Source organism: Idiotropiscis lumnitzeri, chromosome 10, assembly GCF_059441095.1.
Source record: "Idiotropiscis lumnitzeri isolate Australia: NSW breed Sydney's pygmy pipehorse chromosome 10, RoL_Ilum_1.0, whole genome shotgun sequence".
Lineage (NCBI taxonomy): Eukaryota > Metazoa > Chordata > Actinopteri > Syngnathiformes > Syngnathidae > Idiotropiscis > Idiotropiscis lumnitzeri.
In genome coordinates this window covers 21,121,864-21,127,986 of record NC_142400.1, presented here as the reverse complement: position 1 = coordinate 21,127,986, position 6,123 = coordinate 21,121,864, and positions in this window count along the sequence as shown.

Below are 6,123 nucleotides of genomic sequence, written 5' to 3'. Positions count from 1 at the left end.
TTTCAATAAAAGTCATTGGGTCAGATGTTGCAGTTGACGGATGCCAGCAAATGAAATTCGGGGAACAGTGGGTGGAGAGGGGGTGTGTTTGTGTGTGTGTTGGAAAACTATAGGTGAGCCGGTGTTATTTTGAGGCACAAACAAGAGGGCAACTGCGACACCACGTGAGTCATGTGAGCTGGCAGATGTGAGAAGGGGGGAAAACCAGCAATCGAGGTTTCACAAGAGAGAATGTGAGCGAGTGATGAAACCCATCCGGAAGCAACAGTGACAGGTGTTGTGCATGCAGAGGGACGGTCGAGATGAAGCAGCTGTCTCGTCTGCTCACAACATCTCAACAAAAACAGAGATGATGCACTGAAAAGAGGGAAGACAGATTCACGAGTGAGGTTTCCAAGCATCTAGGACAAACATGTCCAGCTCCAGCCCTCAGAGCCACTGCCCTGCCTGTTTTCCATCTCTCCCTGTTTCAACAAACATGATTCAAATGATCAGCTCATCAACAAGCTCTGAAAAAACATGGTAACGATCCTCATCATTTGAATCAGGTGTGTAGCAACAGGGAGATATGGAAAGCGGGCAGGACACCCAACCTTGAGGACCGAGTTTGGACACCCCTGATCTACCAGAATTCAGAGACCTCCACCAACATCACATATGTGTCTAGTACAGGCATCACCAAATGGCAGACCGCGGTCCCGATCCGGACAGACAGATGGATCGGACCGGACCCATGACCAATCTATGATGAATTTTTTTCAGGGCGCATTCGCAAACGTTGACGCTGCAATGCTAGTTAATACGGAAAAAGCGTCACTGATTTGAGCCAATCAAATCTTTTGTTTACGATCCACTGCCAATTGCGCAGCAGACCGGAAGAGAGTGCTGCTGACAGTTTGCCGTGCTAAAAAGTTAGCAAGATCGATGCGTGTTTTTTAAATGAATGGACGGAGAAATTTAGTTTCGTTCTGGCTGCAGCAGATTCAAAACCGGTGTGCATCATATGCTCCGAAACCGTCGCAACATTGCGAAGCGCCACTATGAAACAAAGCACCGCCCTTTTGTGCAAAATTATCCGCTGAAGTTTGAGGTGAGCGCACGCAAAAACATCGAACTTCGAGTGCAGTATAACAGATTTTTACATTTTCGTTTACAGCCCAGCGGCATGCAAACGAATGTTCACTAAAAGTAAACTAAAACATTCAGTGATGGGGAAGTTGTGAAGGAGTGCTTAAATGCAGTTGCACAAACATTATTTAAAGGAAATAACAAAGCCCAGATGTGTGAAATAATCTACCAAATCCCAATGGCCCTGAATTCGTTCCCACCCAGATTTAAGTCACTGGCAGGGCAGTCACAAACTCATTTTTCTCATTAAGAGAAGTTAAAAAAATATTCAAAAGAAAAAGTGGTGTCAAAGCTCATTTTGAATTAGTTTTTCATGAGGACAGCCATTTTTATTGATTATGTACTGAACATGTTGACCTGTTTTCCTTGGATAATTAGGCTTTCCGTTTTTTTTAGGCTGATCACTCTTTGATTTAAGAAAAAAAAGGTAAAAAATGTAAACTCAATGCTTAGCACTTGATATATTTCTGCAGGAGATATTTTCCTGTTTTTTTCTGGAAGTGGCACCCTTAAGTTCCTGGAGCCACATTTTCTTGAATGTGAAAACGCCTTATATTTGTTTGAACGGCAAAGGTGTTTAATGGGAACATTGCTAAATATTTAGTATATAAGTGCCCTCTGTTGAAAATGACTAAATATTGAAACTATATAAAAACGTGAACATAGGCTAGACATTATGGGAAGTTGGACTTTGGTTCGGACCTTTTAATTGGAAAATATTTTAGTCGTGGACCTCTGTGACTTTTAATTGAATACCTCTGGTCTAGTTGAATAGTTAGCAAGGTCTGGTCGATGGTTGCAGTGGCGTAAACCTTTACCTTTACCTGTACATTACTGGTGGGCAGATTGATCCAAATATCAATATTGATTCCAAGTTAGTATCAATGTCAGATGGTGTTTTCCAACAACAGATAGGATCACACCCTTCCTCCTTCCAGGTAAGGTCTATTCATGCGTGGAGGAGAGGAGTATCCATTGGGAAGTTTAATCTCAGATTCAAGACTAGCAGTGTGGTTTTTTTCTTGGCCGTGGAACAGTGGATCAGTTCTACACCCATGGCATGGTTCTGTAGGATGCATGGCAGTTTGCCCAACCAGTCTAAATGTGCTTTGTGGACTTGGAGAAGGCATTACACCACATTACTTGGAGAGTGGGATGTTCCAGTGCTTATTGTTCCAGGAGTATACTTTACTGGATTCCTTAATGTCAAAATGTCAAATTTATTTGTTTAACCCTTAATCACAGAAAGTCTCAAAGGGCTTCACAAACCCACAGTCGACATCCCCTGATCTTAACCCCCAGGAGGGCAAGAAAAAAACTCAAATCCCAAATCTGGGGAAAAGTGAGAAACCTTGAGAAGGGACCACAGATGGGGGAATCCCACTTCCAGGAAGATCAGGCTGCAATGGATACCCATTGGGCAACATTTGACACTTGTAATGATGCGACATGATGTTACTTGAAATAATGTTAGAGTCAATCAAATAGATCGCTGCAGGAAGATCACTTCAGTGGAGCGGGTCGTCGCCCAGTTGATCAGAACTGTAATCTCCATGGCAACTCCTCGGAGGATGTAATCAGCTTTCGATCTTGTAAGGCTCAGTTGCTGTAGAATCGAAGTATATACTTCCAAATCCGTCACCATCACCTAATTCCCAAGCCGCGGAACTGGGGGCAGAAAAGAGCACAGTAGTAGTAAACAGGCCAACAAATATTCAACTAAATGTTGAAGTATGTAAATAAGTAAATCAGATGAAGCGCTGCAGGAAAACGACTTTGGTGCGCAGGTCCCTGCCCGGTTGGTCAATGCTGTAAGCTTCATAGTGGGTCGCTATCACCTAATTCCCAAGAAAGAGGGGGCAGAAAAGAGAATAAAAGTAGTAAACAGGCCAACAAATAATTAATTCAATTGGATGCTAAAGTATATAAATAAGTCTGAAATCATGTTTTAAACATTTCTACTGAGGTGGCACTTCTAATATCCGTGTTTAGCGCATTCCACATTCCAGAGTATTGGTGCCCAGATAGAAAACGCTCAAGAACACGCAGACTTATTTTTGGCTCTCGGGATCGCCAAAAGACCAGCATTTTGTGAACTAAGGTTTTGGGACAGAACATATGGTACCACGAGGTCAACAAGACAGGAAGGTGCTAAGCCGTGCAATATTTTACAGGTAAGCAGAAAGACTTTGAAATTGCATCTCAAGTGGACTGGAAGCCAATGCAAATTGGCTAGTTTTGGGGTAATATGATCGTCTTTTTGCGTCCTTGTCAGGAGTCTTGCTGCCGCATTTTGTACTAGCTGCAGAGTTTTAATTCTAGACATGGGGAGACCAGAGTGCAAAACATTATAATAATTGAGGCGAGACAGTCAATCTATGTTCACACCCTCACTTATGGTCATGAGCTGTGAGATGTGACCAAAAGTATTGCAGATAACAGCAGCCAGAATGAGTTTCCTCCACAGGGTACCCAGGCTCTCAATTAGAGCTAAGGTAAGGATCTCGATCATAGGAGATGGACTCATAGTCGACCTGCTGCTCCTCCACATCGAGAAGAGCCAGATGAGGTGGCTCGCTTATTTGGTTAGGATGTCTCCTCTGCGCCTCCCTGGTGAGGTCTTCAGGGCATGTCCCACTGGGAGGAGGACTCAGGGATCACATGCTGGACAGACAATGTCTCCTCGGTGGCCTCGATCCGCCTCGAATGGGAAGTGGCTGGAGTGAGGGAAGTTATGTCTCACACTGCTTAAGCTGCTGTCTCCACAACCCAAACCTTGTTAATTGGAAGAAAATGGATGGATGGATTCTTTACGTAATTTTTAAAATCCTTTATTGAACAAATACAAGCATTGCAAAACAAGCAGGGATTTTCCTTTAGTTAACAGCGGACTGAAATCTAGTTGGGACTTCCTGGGCCATCTTGTCGTTGGGTTGACTACAGAAATAGAAGCAATTGCACATCAGAGGATAATTCAACCCCCTCGCCCCAGTTCACACCATTGCATGCATGCAGTAATGAAGCTCCACGATTTAATCACATAACGAAGTCTTGTTAGCCACAACTATTTCAGAGTGGCTGTCAAATTGGTGGCAATTGCCATAATCAGTTCTAAAGAAATGTCCAAGTTAGTGTCGGTATGTGCTGTTGAATTTCAAGAGTCAAGCATGTTTGACCTTTTGCCTACATCAGGGTGTTGCATTATTACCACAAACACGAAGAGAAATAAACACAGTCAATCAGTGAGCATCAAAGCCATTTTCACACATATTCTGCCTTTGCCACATTTTCAGGACTACAAGAAGTCTTCAGTGATGAGTATGTATGAACAGAAAAGCCAGTGCAACAAATTCTGCCCTCATAAACATGAGATGATCTGCTTCCAAGAAGACAGTGTTGCACACCATGTGCTGCTGCCGTCACGTTTTGACAGATTGTATAGTGTTATGAATGATGAAGACATTCAAAATGCCCTTCTCGCAATACAGTCATGTAAGAAAACACTTCTTTACTCTCAAGCACATGGACCCAAAGACACTATATGTGTAGCTGTAGCTTCACTCTCAATGACGCCCTCCACAGCCCCTCCCTCCACCCTTGTCACTGAATGTGCTATGCTTATCATGCTGCAGGACATTAAGGAAGTCAACTATACATCAGCATACGGACACGTGGTATTACTAATCAGAGTTTGTGGACTGAAGGTAATGAGGGCTGACCTAGTGCTGCAGACGTCTTTACTTTTAAAGCACAATCCAAAGGGTGAAAAAACTTTGAGTCACTCCACGTTAAGATCCATTAGCGTTGCGTTGGTAAACTTGAAATACAATGAGACGGCCCCCAACTCCGTTCAAGATAAACAACCACACACAATACACAATGTAACGCAATAGCCACGCCGAAGGACAACTTGATCTATTTATATTTCTAGGAGCGACTAAGAATCATGGGACTCAAGCTTCCTTGTTACATTTCTGAATGTCCTGTTGTTATTATGAGGAATACCATCCATTGATTGTCTAAGCCGCTTCTCATTAGCCATATATATATATATATATATATATATATATATATATTTTTTTTTTTTTTTTACTTTATCACTGTTCAAGTTACCACTGGGCCATGCAAACAACACGACTGGAGTGTGGCGCTTGTGGTCAGTTTTGACAAATGCTTCAAAGAAAAATGCCTGCACAGAAAGCTATTAGAACAGTCTTCGAATTAAATATACTATATGTATATATAAATATGATTTTGCATCAATTCCAAGACATTATTCAAGTAAATATCTGTTACAAGTTTCGCAAAAAATAGTTGTTGAAAAATGTGATTAATCGCGATTAATCATGGAATTTTTGTGATTAAATAGTTAAAAAAATTAATCACTTGACAGCACTAATATATATATATATATATATATATATATATATATATGTGTGTATATATATATATATATATATATATATCATAACATAATCTAAGAACGTATTAAATGTATTATTTGTTCAATGTTTTCTTTGAGTAATTTGTATTATTCAGATTTTCAGCTCAATTTATCATGGGGTCGCTGTTTGTTTGTCTCAATTTTTACTTTTTAATATCAAAAATATATCAAGAAACAATGTTCTTGTTGATCCCATTTTGTTTTTGTTACTTCAATTTGTTTATATATTTACTACACTGATTATAATCCTTCATGAGGAAATCCAACAATGTTCGATTAGTTATCAATGTTATTGAAGCAATACAGTGCCCCCAAATGTCGCCAAGTCTGTCTCTGTACCACATGAACTATAAACACGTGTTTCTTTGTAATACTTCACCCCCGAGTCATCAGCAACAACTCAAAACACCTGGCCCAATGTTATTACTGTATCATATCCATTTGTTAAACAACTCAGAGAAGGGGTAATTTCTTTTTCAAAGAAAACGTCTAACACTAAAAAGTGATACCTGAGTAAGTAAATACGTTTTTAATGGAATATCTTCGAGGTT